We start from the raw sequence: 14,989 nt of genomic DNA, 5'->3' as shown, positions 1-14,989 counted from the left end.
GCTGACAGTTTTACCATCCTTATCTAATATCAGACCTACACATCTTTAGGTTTTTGTGTGTCCTGATATATTTAAACAATTCCTTCTGGGTGTCCTTAACCCTACTGGCCATAGATTTTTTTCACAGATAACTTTTAGCTTTCCTTATCCATTCTCTAAATTTCCTGTACTCATTACTGTCAACTACCCCATTTTTCCATTTGATTGAGATGTATTTAAATGCTACTTTCACTTCCCTTCATAATCAGGATTTTTTTTAACAGAAGAAGCATTTTTAAGTAATTTCAGATTTGGGGGTGAGGTGGGGTTGCAATAAAAATGCATTCTTAAATTCCAGTTATTCACATTTTTATGTTTAAATTTTCAATTCCACTCAGTTTTGGTCATTATTGTTTTCAGCTTGGAAACTTGGTACCTTTTAAAGGTGTGTTTGTGTGTTTGGTCAGGGCTATATTCTGTTTGCATGTAACAAATTAAAATTAGGTCATGATTACTTGCAATTTAGGCAATCACCAACTTTTAATTTAGGGATTAATTCATCTTTATTCATCAGATAAAGATAATTAGGTAACTAAGTTTAAACCCTGAAAGGTATGTTAATGTAGCTATTAATAAACAGCTTTATTATTTAGACTGTATTTAGTTTTTTATAAAACTGAATACAGTCTAATAATTTGTATAATCAATTCTGTTTTCTGAAGTCTAACCAAGTATGGCTGATGAGATGGATAAGATTGCTTTACTGAGCAGTTTCATGCCTCATTTTTGTTTTATCATGAGGTTTTCTTTATAGAAAGTTCCTTACCTGATACATTTACATCTGCACAGATGGTAATCTCTGGTGTTCAGCCTCTGCAGATGACGTTATGCTCATACATAGATTCTGTTGTATTCACCAGAGTATTTGTGTTTGGGGGGGAAAAGAAACTGTATAATCTGCTGTAACAGGCAAACTAATGTGGCAGGATTATTCTTCAAATATGAGTTACTCTTACAGAGTAGAAGACTGTGCAGAGCAGGAAACATTGTGTTTAAATAGTTGTAGCCAATCTGTGACAATCTGGACCACCACACTTGTTACAAACTGGCCAATTGGAACTTCACAGTGATAGTGGGTACAGCACTGTGCCAAAAGCCCAGTTCTCTACCAAGCAGAAACATAGAAACATAGTGCTGGAAGAGACCTTGGAAGGTCATCAAGTTGTTTTTCAAAACCTCCAGTGACAGGGATTCCACAGCCTCCCTTGGAAGCCTATTCCAGAGTTTAACTACTCTTACAATTAGAAAGTTTTTCCTAATAGCTAACCTACATCTCCCTTGCTTCAGATTAAGCCCATTACTACTTGTCCTACCTCCACTGGACACAGAGAAAAATTGATTCCCATCCTTTTTGTAACAGCCTCTGTCTCAGTAGTCTTTTCTCAAGACTAAACATGCCCATTTTTTAAAAAAGTTTTCCTCATAGGTCAGGTTTGCTAAACCTTTTATCATTTTTGTTGCTCTCTTCTGGACTCTCTCCAATTTGTCAACATCTTTCTTAAAGTGTAGTGCCCAGAAACGGACACAGTACTCCAGCTGAGGCCTTACCAGTGCCAAGTAGAGTGGGACAGTTACCTTCCATGTCCTAAATATGACACTCCTGTTAATATACCCCAGAGTGATAGTAGCCTTTTTTGCAGCTCCATCACAGTTTTAACTCGTATTCAATATGTGATGCACTAGAACCCCTGATCCTTTTCAGCAGTACTATCAGGTAGCCAGTTATTTCCCATTTTGTAGTTATGCATTTGAGTTTTCCTTCTTAAGTATATTACTTTGCACTTATCTTTATTGAATTGAATTTCTTGTTGATTAAAGAACAATTCTGCAATTTGCCAAGGTCCTTTTGAATTCTAATCCTGTCCTCCAAAGTGCTTGCAATCCCTAGCATCTTGGTGTCATCCAGACATTTTATAAGCATACTCTCCATTCTGTAATCCAAGTCATTAATTAAAATGTTGAGTAGAACTGGACCCAGGACAGACCCCTCCAGGACCCTACTAGATAAGTCCTCCCAGTTTGACAATGAACCATAGACTGTACTCAAAGAGTAGTTATCAGTCAACTGGGTTTGCACCCACTTCATAGGATATTCATCTAGACTACATTTTCCTGGTTTATTTAAATGTCATGTAGGACTGTATTAAAAGCCTAGCTAAAATCAAAATATATCAGTGTCTCTTGCCTGGTTTAACTCATGTTGTACCACAGCATTTCTGATTTTGTCCCTACATGCTTGTGCTATTCGTTTGTACTCATCCTGAGCAATTCATCCATATTTCCCCTTTTTGTAGGATTCCTTTCTGATTTTCAGCTCACTAAAGAGCTCCTGATGCGGCCATGTTTGCCTTTTACTAGTTGTCTTATCTTTCCTTCACATTGGGATAGTTTTCTGTTGTGCCTCAAATGTTATCTCCTTGAGAAACTGCTAGCTCTTCTGAACTCCTTTTTCCCTTGGCTTTTCTTACCATGGGACCTTACCGACCAGTTCTCTGAGTCACTTAAAGTCTGCTTTTTTGAAGTCCTTATTCTGCTGCTCTCATTCATTCCTTTTCTTAGAATCATGAAATCTATGATTTCATTGTCACTTTCAGTCCAATTGCCTCCCACCTTCAGATTCACTAACAATTCCTCACTTTTGGTCAGAATCCAATCTAAATCTAATCAAGTGTGTCCCCCTCGTTAATTCTTCCACTTTCTGAAATAAAAAGTCCCCAGTGCATTCCAAGAACTTACTGGAAATTTTGTTTTGCCATGTTACTTTTTCAACAGATAACTGGATAGCTGAAGTCCACATTACTAGCAGATGTTGTGTTTTGAATATTTCTGCTGTTTGTTCTAAAATGTCTCTTGCACCTTGTCTTCCTGATTTGGTGGCCTACAGTAGACCCGACCATAACATTAACCATATTTTTAATCCTTTTGATCTTTACCTAGAGACTTTCAACTGGTATGCTTGTAAGCTCCTTCTGGACCTCAGAACTAATCAATATATTCTTGATGTATAATGCAACATCTTTTCCCTTTATCCTGTCTGCTGTTCCTGAACAAGCTATACCCCTCTATATTAATATTCCAGTCATGAGACTTATCCCACTAAGTCTCTCTGAAACCAGTTAATAATTTAGTTACTTACAAGGTACATTAGTTGTGAAAGGTATCAGGCCTATGACACAGTTGAGCAATTCTGATTCTGTCCATCTGAAGACACTAGCCAGCACATTATAATATTAAATGTGAAGTATGTGGTTTTGAAATCTCTATTAAGCTGGGATGGAAACTGGTTTACATTTTTTGAGCCTTCATACTGCTGGTGTCATAAATGATCTCATTTTTCAGTCAGATGACCAGCAATAATAACAACCCACAAAATATCAATTTTCAAAAAAATAGATATTTTTTTCTTATATCAAATGAGCTTAGGACCCTTTGGGGTGTCAAATTGAAAGGTCACATGCAAGATTCTTGTGAATATTGGTATCCTAGACTTCAGAAACCAGACCGTTTCTCTCAATCTTGATCTCATCCTTAGTCATGTGATAGGGAGGCTAATCTCTACTTAAACCAAGGACTGAAAGCAAACAGCTTGTACTTCCCAGCCACCTCCCTTAGATGAAGGGTTTACGTTGTATTTTGTAAGGTTTTTGTTCTGTTTATCTCTCATTATGTCACACACCCAGTCAAAATACTTGAAGTGGATGGTGGAAATATTCAATGAAGAATTTATGCCTTTTTACTATAGATGGTTATGACTTCTAATGATGATATGTTATGTTTTTATAGCGCCTTTCATTCTAAAGCATCTCAAAAAGAAAAAAAACAGATGCTAAACTTTAGTCTGGTACACCTGACCAACTCCATTGAAGTTAACAGGGTTGCATGGGTCTATCTGTCTTAAAATTAATGCATTTCAGGGTTATCAGTGTTTTCACTGAAATGCAGCTGTCTCTGAGACCTAGAGTTGCAGCCCACAGGTACACAACATGCCCAGAATTTTCCCTCTTCTACATTTGTAGGCAGCAAGGTAATAGGGATTGTTCAGTATATTTAAGTTGATACCATGGGCATTGTATTTGGGGAAAATCCCTATATTTATGGACACTACCAAGATCTTTAATGCACACGCAGTTTTTAAAAGAATCAGACACAAAAAACTGCTTAGTGCTCAGTTTATCTGCCTTGGGAAGATGAAGGACTAAGTTGAGCTTCATGGAAATGAAATATATGGTTCCAGAAGGCTAGGAACAATGTTTCACTTTTAATGTTTAGCTCTCTAAGCCATCCCTCCAGTTGCGCAAGGAGTAATTAGCTGCATTATTTCCCTCTTTGGGAAGGGTAATCCTATTTTTAAAGCCAGTTTATGGTCTCTTTGATTCCAAAACACTATAGAAGATTTTGTACAAGATTAACCATATAAAATTCTAATCACTTAGGTTGAATAAATATTTTGATGAGTAAATAAAATAGCCGTAGTATTTGCATTCTTATCTGTGACCATAGTAAAAGGCAGGTGAATAGATTTTTCTGCCTAAGCAGGGATATTTTCATAGCAGTTTTGTAAGGCTGGACAAGGTAAACATATTTGCTGGTCCAGTAAAAAAAGTCCCCATCATTTACCTTGTACACAGGTCTCTCGAGCATTAATATTTCCTTGTAAAATATTCTCAGGTGAATTAGACATGTCACAAAAATGTTATTTACTGTGTTAACAGATTTAGTAATGCAAGCAGGAAAATCAGTCTGATGCTTTTATACAGTTATTTTGGCAGTGTGAGCTTTGAGCAGTCTCTGCAATTCTGATAAAAGCCACATGGTGGGGTTGTTACTTTAAGGCCTCCTTCAATTAATTAGTGAGTGCATAAAGTTCAGATTGTTGAAGTTTTTTATCTCCCTTTGTAAATTTGACATGGCCTTTGCATTTTTCAGCAAAGAATTGGGCTCATCTGCCAGCATCGCAAACGCAATCAAATTCATATCCAAAAAGTTTTCATAGCAGCCTGAACAAGAGTTATTTGTAGACCTGGAACACCAGGCTCCTGGTGAAACTTGTTTGAGTTAGCACAAGAAATATTATGCCCAATTTTGAAACTCACTTTTTTTTTAAAAATCTTTATATATAAATTAAAGTTAATAGGAATGGTGTATATTAGGGATTTGTGTCCTATTCTTGTGGTCTAGGTAGAAAGAACATGAGTTGTTGTTGTTCCTGCCTTAAGTATACAGAGTCTTAGATAAAATGAGTACACAAATGTTAAATGGTAAGGAGCTTAAAATGTAGAAAAGAAAGAATTGTAAATTCCAAGATGTTTGTTGTCTTTTTAGGTGAAAATTTATCTCCACCTTCTCGTAAAGCTGGAGTAACACTCCCTGATCCATGAGGAGGTTGTGTGGTTTCTTGCATCTCCTGTATGGACCTTATCCAAAGCCCACTGAAATCATTGGAAACTGACTTCAGTAGTCTGTGGTCAGACCTAATTGCTTCTGCTTTAGCCTCTTAGCTGGAACACAGGTCATGACCACTGCATATACCCTATGTGTAGGATTTTGGCCACTGAATCTGTATAATCATAGAAACACTGTCCATACCCCAAATACTCTCCCTGCTGATCACAATACAGGGTGCATGGAACTCCTGGTTTATTGGCCTCATTCTGACTAAGCAGAGAATTGCCATGGTTCTGCTGGATTGGAGTACATCCATGCCTCCTCTTATGATCTTAGTAGAAACAGAGCTCCAAATGTCTCTTGAGTTCATGGACAAATACAAGCAAAGTTTAAAAACTATATACAGCATTTGTTCAGTCACCAAACCCTGTAAACTCTAAACTTCTCTCTGCTGTTTGTCATGGTTTTTATTTTTTCCAGTGAAAACCATGTTTATCTTTTTAAAAGATTAGCCTATCCTTACAAGATCCCAACCAATTCCAAAAAAGTGAGACTCCTAGTTATTGCAGTCACTTGCAAAGCGTGTTCTCTTTGTGAGGCCATAAATCTTTTGTTTTTTGTTGGCATAGGTCAAATCCATCTCTGGATAACTAATTGTTAAATATGTCCCAGCTCACATAACCTTTCTCCTTGAATTGGTGTTCTGTGACCAGGTGCTTAGTTCTCTCCAAGGAATAATTAGTGCTGACCACAGCAGCCTTTTGCCTCTGTTTTTACTGTTTAGTTTCCCCTAAAAACTTTTCTTGTGATTTTTATTAAAAGAAATTTGCTCTTTAATCAGATTTCAATAATAGCATGCAAATGATTAATAAGTACTGTATAGTTATTTGCCACTGAGGAGGGTAGATTTTACGTTTTTAGTTTCCTAATGTTGCATGAGCATTTGAAGGATTAGTTAAAGTATTTTCCTTGGAAGATCTTGGCTTATTGACAGGTACTACTGGAGAAAGAAATGTTTAATCTAACCAGTCATGGCTCTCTTACATTCATGACATGTACAGCCTCCAGGCCTGAAAAAGGATTCTGAAAGGATGTAAATCTAGGAGCCCATTTTCCTAGCCCCCAATATGACCCAAGCATAAAACTAGCCTGCTGCTGGAGGCCATCTCTCTGATTGGGGGATAGTTCAGCATCCATGCTGATTCAATCCTTGATCTCTCTGTTGAGACTGCCAATAAGGGGGCGGATCAGCACAGTGGCTTTTGTGATGTGGATCTGCGACTGAGAGCTGGATTATGACCCCCAAACTAATTTCATGTTGGTTGCTGAACACACTTCAGAGGGAAACAACTTTCTGTTATGACTGACTTAACTTTGATTCAGACTGATGACCTAGAGGAAAAAGGAACTTTATATAGTTACTGTTCCTCTGAGCCATCCTGCTTGATGTTTCCACTAGTTTTATTGACATCTTTATAAGGAAAGGAATTCCCCTGCCCCTCTTTTAAACATAGTTTCTTGAAAGATTGTGTTGGTTTCAAGTACCTTTGTGATTGTTTTAGATCAGGTATGTTGTTAAGCATGTCTTCTGCAGCAAGAAAACCTTAATTGCACTAGAGTGGACAAAAATGTTTGGGTAGGGAGGTATTATCCAGATCTGTTACTAATGACTGTACCTCTCCTGCATTTAAAAAAAAAAATTTGGAGATGAGGCTATTGGCTGCATTAACCTTCCCCACATACCTGCACCCAGCCTCCCTCCATTCCTAGGCCTGATTTGAATTCAGAGCAGGCAGGGAGGGCTCTAGAATTAGTGACAGAGAACCCTGTGCATCTCCAGTGAGCCACACAAAGGGATTCCCCTCCATGCTGCTTGCAGATTTTTCTTCTTCAGCAATGGCAAAACAAACATCTCTTGTCTGTGATGCTATTAACTGCCAGCCAGTGCCTTTACCATGTAACCCCTTTAATGGGTTCTGGAGTTTGCAGGAGACGTTAATGCAGCTTGCAGCATCTGTGGGAATCTAGTCCATATAGAAGTGGGGACATGCTAGTCCTCAGCTCCTTGCCCGCTCTCTAACCATTACGCTCTCTGGAGTCAGAGGCGCAATGCAGAAGGGGAACATCTTTGTGTTGTTGTCCCTCTCATCTACTGTCTGGCTATCAGCTGACTTTCTCTCCCCCTCAGTTTTGTTCCCATGTTTGCAGTGGGGTGCAGCATAGGGACAGATGTTAGTGTTGCTGGAATTTCTTATTATTTTATATCACACTCAGTTCAAAATACTTGTACTCTGATTTGCCCTGATAAGTTGTTGGATTGATTTACTTCAAAGAGATCTGACCTGCAAACATCTGCTTCTTCATCAAACTCTCAAGTCTGGGGCCACACACAATTGTCTGAACTTGAGACTAACAACATTTTTGCCAGTGGAGTGTAGAAAAAGCCATCAAATCAAAGAAATATAGGGCTGGAAGGAACCTTAAGAAGTCATCAAGTCCAGCCCCCACACTGAGGCAAGACCAAGTAAACATAGACCATCCTTGTAGGTGTTTGTCTAACTTGTTCTTAAAAACCTCTATTGATGGGGGCTCCACCACCTCCCTTGGCAACCTATTCCAGCATTTAACTATCCTTATAATCAGAAAGGGTTTTTTTCCCTAAAAGCTAATATAAATCTCCTTTACTGCAGATTAAGCTGATCACTTTTTGTCCTACCTTCAGCTGAACAATTCATCATCATCCTATTTATAAGAGTCGGAACATATCTGAAGACTGTTATCAGGTCCCTGAGTTTTGTTTTCTCAAAACTAAACATGCCCAGTTATTTAACCTTTCCTCATGGGGTCAGATTTTCTAAACCTTCTTTTATTTTTATTGATCTCTGGACTCTCTCCAGTTTGTTCACATCTTTGTTAAAGTGTGGTGCCAAAAACTGGACACAGTACTCCAGCAGAGACATCACCTGTGCTGAGTAGAGCAAAACCATTTATTTCCCATGTCTTACATATGATGCTCCTATTAATAAACCCAGAATATTAGCATTTTTTGCAACTGCATCATGTTGTTAGCTCATATTCAATTTGTGATCCAGTACTATTGCCTAGCCAGTTATTCCTCATTTTGTATTTCTGCATTTGAATTTTGCTTCCTAAGCCTAGTACTTTCCACTTGCCTTCACTTAATTTCATCTGTTAATTTCAGACCAATTCTCCAATTTATCAACGTCCTTCTGAATTCTAATCCTGTCCTCCAAAGTGCTTGCAAACCCTCCCAGCTTGGTGTCATCTGCAAATTTTATAAGTACACTGTCCACGCTGTTCAAGTCATTAATGAAAATATTGAATAGTAGCAGACACAGAACAGACCCCTGTGATACCCCAGTAGATATATCCTGCCAATTTAACAGTAAACCATTGATAGCTACTCTTGAGTACAGTTTTTCAACTAGTTGTGCATCCACTTTTTAGTAATATCATCTAGACCACATTTCCCTAGTTTGCTTATGACAAGGTCATGGGATGTCAAAAACCTTTAAAATCAAGATATATCACACACATTGCTTCCTCCAATCCACTAGGCCAATAACTTGTCAATGAAGGAAACCAGGTTGGTTTAGCATGATTTCTTCTTGACAAATCCATGTTGGCTTAAGCTATTATTTATAACTGTTATCCTCTCGTGCCTACAAATTGCTTGTTTAATATCTTTTCAAGTATCAAAGTTAGTCTATAATTCCCTAGGTCCTCTTTATTTCCCTTTTTAAGGATAGGTGCATTGTTTTTCCTTCTTCAGTCCTCTGGGACCTGACCAATCCTCCAGGAGTTCTGAAAGATAATCACTAAAGCTTCCAAAATTGCTTCAGGTAGTTCCTTAAATACCTTAGGGTGAATTTGATACAGCCTGCTGACTTGAATGCATCTAACTTATCTAAATATTCATCAAACTGTTCTTTCCTGTTCTGGCTTGCATTCCTTTCCCCTTATTGTTAATATCAATTAACTTTTTTTTTTAGTGAAGATGGAAGCAAAATAGGCATTAAACACTTCAGCCTTTTTAAAGTCATCTGTTATTAGCCCTTCTTCCCTACAAAGTCATGGGCCTTCTTTTTCCTTCATTTCTCTCTTGCCTTTAATGTATTCATATAAACTGTTTTGCCTCTTGTGTCCTTTGTTACATGTAATTCATTCTGTACCTTACTTAGTCTTTCTGATTTTTATGCCTAAATGCTTGTGCTATTTTTTGTGTTCATTCTTAGCAATTTGTCCATGTTTCCACTTTTTTGTAGGATTCCTTTTTGATTTCCAGGTCATTAAAGAGCTCCTGTTGCAGTCATAATGGCCTTCTGTTATTTTTCCTGCACATCCAGATAGTTTTGTTGTGCCTTTAATATTGTTTCTTTGAGAAATGGCCACCTATCCTGAACTTTTTCCTAAGATTTTCTTCCAATGGGACCTGTGACAAAGTTCCTCCCTACCTTGGTGGGTCTTGTGCTTATTGGCGGATTTGCTCGCCTTGGAGCTTCATGGCAGCCCTCAGTTTGGCTGTTTTTGTGAACCCACAGTCCAGGTCAACTCCTCCTGTGTCTGACCAGGAGTTGGGAGGTTTGGGGGGAATTCAGATCCGCCCTCTACTCCGGGTTCCAGCCCAGGGCTCTGTGGAATGCAGCTGTCTAGAGTGCCTCCTGGAACAGCTGTGCCACAGCTACAACTCCCTGGGCTACTTCCCCATGGCCTCCTCCCAACACCTTCTTTATCCTCACCATAGGACCTTCCTCCTGGTGTCTGATAATACTTGTACTCCTCAGTCCTCCAACAATCCATGTTCTCACTCTCAGCTCCTAGCACCTCTTGCTCCCAGCTACTTACACATGCACCACAAACTGAAGTGAGCTCCTTTTTAAACCCAGGTGCTCTGATTCGCCTGCCTTAATTGATTCTAACAGCTTCTTGATTGGCTGAAGGTGTTCTAATCAGCCTGTCTTAATTGTCTCCAGAAGGTTCCTGATTTTTCTGGAACCTTCCCTGATACCTTACACAGGGAAAAGGGACCTACTTAACCTGGAGCTAATCTGCCTTCTATTACTCTCCTGTAGCCATCTGGCCCGACCCTGTCACAGACCTTACTTACTAGTTCTCTGAGTTCTAAGTTTGTTGATGGCCTTTTTTTTAAAAGCAGACTTTATCCTTATTCTGCTGCTCTCACTCCTTCCTTTCCTTAGAATCATAAAATTTATCATTTCATGATCACTTTTATTCCATTTTCCTTCTGCTTTCAAATGTGCCACTAATTCCTCACCCACCCCCCACCTGGTTACTTTCTCCACTTTCTGAAACAAGTTGTTCACAACACATTCCAAGAACTTATTGGACATTTTGTATTTTGCTGCATTACTTTTTCAACAGATGACTGGGTCGTTAAAATACCTCATTATTACTAAGTCTTGTGTTGTGGATATTTGTTTCGAAATGCCCACTTTGACAGAGAGGATTCTTTTAAATGGAAAGTAAAACAAAACTATCAGCCTTGGTGCTTGGTTGAATAAAAGTTTTAAGTTCTTTAAAAATTCCAGATGTAACACGGACCTTCTCTCAACTTTCCTAAGCAAATATTCAGCTATAAATGAAAAACACTGATTTGTTTTTATAATATAATGGAAAAGACATTTTTAAAAGATCTAAAAAAATGATCATAGTTATTTCTGTCTAAATTCATTTGAATTTGCCATATAACGCCTGGTGGTAGAAGGTGTGTGTGTGTGTGTGTGTGTGTGTGTGTGTGTGTGTGAGACTTGAACTCTGCTCTTTTATTTAACTCTGAGATTGTCCCAGAATGTCAGCTAAATGCATGATCTGAAGGGGAGATGTGTAAGTAAAAGTATTTTTCTCAACTAATAATTTTTCATTTGACACCCAAAGAATCCCATAGTACTTCATCAATTACCTATTTAGAACACCACATACTCTCTTTGCATACTTCCACTGGGTTCCCTTTTTCTGTCACATCAAACATAAGCTACTTGTGTTCACTTTCGAAGCTCTTCATGGCATGTTCCCACCTTACCTATCATCTCTCTCTTCGCTATTGATTTGTCAACGTCCACCATCACCCACTTGGTAAATTTTCAAACAAGCACTTTTGCACTTTCTCCCATGCTGTCTATCATGCTTGGGAGGAGCTCCCCATAAATATCTCCAAAGCTATCTCATTATCCTTCTTCACATTCCTCAAGTTTCCTTTGCTGCAATGTCAACAGAACACTTGACAACAGTTGGGCTTCTGGTGCGCTGACACCACTGCCTACCATGCTGACTAATATTGTCTCAATTTGTTTTCTTGTAAGACCATAAGAATGGCCATACTGGGTCAGACCAAAGGTCCATCCAGCCCAGTAGCCTGTCTTCCAACAGTGGCCAATGCCAGGTGTCCCAGGGAGAGTTAATCTAACGGGTAATGATCAAGTGATCTCTCTCCTGCCTTCCATCTCCACCCTCTAACAAACGGAGGCTAAAGACACCGTTCCTTATCCATCCTGGCGAATAGCCATTAATGGACTTAACCTCCATGAATTTATCTGTTCTCTTTTAAAACCTGTTGTAGTCTCAGCCTTCATAATCTTCTCAGGGAAGGAATTCCACAGGTTGACTGTGCACTGTGTGAAGAAGAACTTCCTTTTATTTGTTTTAAACCTGCTGCCCATTAATTTCATTTGGTGGCCTCTAGTTCTTATATTATGGGAATAAGTAAATAACTTTTCCTTAATCACTTTCTCAACAACACTCATGATTTTATATTCCTCTATCATATCCCCCCTTTTTGTACTGCTCCCCCTACCAATCTGTCTGTGTCTGTCTGTCTCCATCTGGTGTCTCTTGTTTTATACTTACATTGTAAGCAGGGCCCATCTTTTTGTTCGGAGTTGGTACAATGGAGGGTACTACTAATGAATAATAGTAATAAATAAAGTACTCCCCTCGGGGGTGTTGAGCAGCAAACAACAAATGCACAACATGTAGAATGATGATGAGATCGCTGGGGCAGACCCCTCTTCATGTGTGGAAAAACAAATGATTTTTCATGCCTATACAGAGTGGGTAAGGACTGATGTTTTAAGGGTTCATCTGAAAGACTTCCATGTTGTAAAGTGCATGCAAGTCAATCTGTTACCTCAGGAGAGTGGGACTGGAGGTGGGCCTTCTGGGATTTGAACCGGTAGCTCCAAACACAGAGCCAAAGACTTACTGAGGAATAGATTCTGTCTAGCTCTTCTGTGCTCATGCGTGGCTTGGCAAAATTTCTGTTCCCAGCTGCTCTGCCGTGGTGCCCCAAAAGGGGACAGTGTAGCTGAACTAATGGCTTCCCTTCCCCTTCACATTGGCTAGCCACATGGGAAGAAATTAGCTGAACTCATGAAGGTGATTATCAGTGTGTGCACTCCTCTGCATACCAAGGAACTTTGGAACCTGCAGGAAAGAGTCAGAATGTCTTGGGTACACTCCCTGAAGAACTGCTCTCAATTCAGGGTTGTGAATAAATGGCACAAACTAGCCAGGCAAAGCATGGAGCTCAGTGTCCATGAGAGCTATTCTTGACTCACTTTAGAATTAGTCAGAACCATAGGATTTAAGGGTAATAGTAATATGACATTTGATGAACCTAGCAAACTCGATGCCTTATGAAACTATCCTCTTCAACGTGTACATAAATGTCTCCAGTCTCCAAAAGATTAACCCTAACAATCTACTGAGGGCAAGAAAACAGTACTGTTTAATTTATAAAGAGTGAGCCAGTTGAGTTCTTTTTCCTCCTTCGTTAGAATTTTTGCCTAGAGAACGATTTCATGCTGTGCTGACTGTTAGTCTTATAACAATATTTGTCATGAGAATAAGAAAGTGGAATTGTAACACATTTCTTAAAATGGAAAATAATATGCTATTAGATCACAAATACACAACTTCCTGGTAGGGGTTTGATTTTTCAACTCATGAAAACAAGGAAGTTAAATTCAATGCTGTAAAACTGGACCGACTGACTTGCCCATGACTTTCTTGATGTGCCTACTTATTTAAAGATCTGTACTACAGTGTGGTATGATGTACAATATACAGTGAGCATCAAAGTGCTGAGTTACTTTCTTTTTATAAATTAAGGTCAGATTTTTAACTATACATTTCTTGGACTTCTTCCAGAGGTAATTTTAAGAAAGTCAGATACTTGGTAGAACTAGGCCAAATTCTCCAGTGCAATCTAGCCCCTTTATGCCACTCTGGGAGTATAGAGTATAAACCTGGCGGAACCAGCCTGGGAAATATCTACCACATCATGGGTTCTCTGGGTTGTGAAGAGCTGCCAGCAGGGCTGGACTACCAGGGAGGTCAGGCTTGGGGGGCTGTTTTTGTTAGCAACAAAAGGGAAAATAGAATGTTTGAAGTAAAATGTTTCAGGTATTCCGTATGTGGATTCATTTTTCACTAACCTTCTAGAATGTTCTGGACCTCTGTAGATCTTGTGGAACCCAGACTTTCTGAGAACTACATTTTCCTTGCTTTTATTTTCTTATATATGACATGAATAAATACAGGTTTACAGATCCTAGTGTGCAACTTTATCATCTTGTATGACAGGGATAAATCATGCATGCAAATCATGCAAAGTCTTGAAATGGGCTACAAATGCAATAAAAAAACCAAAGTATCCAAAAGTTTAACAGTGAGGGGAAAGCACTGAAGACTCTCATAGTCTGGGGCGCCATTTGGTGTAGGGCCAACCCTGGCTGACAGAACAACTTGGCCCCTCGGATAAGGGGCCTGCAAGCCTTTCAAGGTGCAGAAAGGGTGCAGCGATCTCAACATGCTGCTCTGTAGCTATTCTCAGCTGCCAGAATGGCCCATAGTGGGGCCATTGGAGCTGAACACAAATTAAAGCAGTCTTATAACTTACAATGGAGGTCAGGACCAGAATACAAGAGGTGCAAATTTATCTTAAGATGCTCCTTCACCCCTACTCTTTACTTGTGCTGGGCAGATCTGGGCCAAAATGGAGAAACTGACATTTAGTACCTGCTAGGCAGTGAGCATTGTGCACAGAGAATAGCAGATAGCTGTTTTTGCTAAAGCTAACCACAGCACACTCATTAATTTCCAGCCCAATGAAGATCCTTCCTGGAAACCTATAAACATTCAGCCATAAAGGCAAATAGTCTCCCACTCTCAGTTTCAGATGGAATTGTCCCCTTCCTGGACTGATGTTAAAAGCCCCCAAGATATTTGTATGCATAAGGCTGAGTTTAGTGTTGCTGCTGATGACTTAGAATTTTCTTTTTCTTGCTGCTTGGACAGGCTTGCTTCTGATTTGCAGCCATTTTGTGGTGGGCTGAGGAGAAAAGACAGCAGTGAGAGATGCTGTAGGTTTAAAAATGAGGGGGATGGGGGGATTTAGTCATTGCAATCCTAAGACTTTCTGGGTGATGAGTTTATGGGTTTATAGTGAAATATAAATCCATCCCCCAGCAATGCAATGTTTATATAATGGTCTTGAAGGATCAGAAAGACAAACATATGATTGTTT

The 14,989-nt window shown here is 39.2% G+C and overlaps 1 protein-coding gene across 4 annotated transcripts in view; it reads left to right on the top strand.

The window, feature by feature from the left end:
• CACNB4 (calcium voltage-gated channel auxiliary subunit beta 4) overlaps positions 1–14,989 on the top strand; it is a 191,124-nt gene that overhangs the window by 31,130 nt on the left and 145,005 nt on the right. The window lies entirely within an intron of this gene.

This window comes from Dermochelys coriacea, chromosome 11, assembly GCF_009764565.3.
Source record: "Dermochelys coriacea isolate rDerCor1 chromosome 11, rDerCor1.pri.v4, whole genome shotgun sequence".
Taxonomy (NCBI): Eukaryota; Metazoa; Chordata; order Testudines; family Dermochelyidae; genus Dermochelys; species Dermochelys coriacea.
Note: the sequence above shows the minus strand (reverse complement) of the source record. Positions and strands in the feature narration are given on the sequence as shown.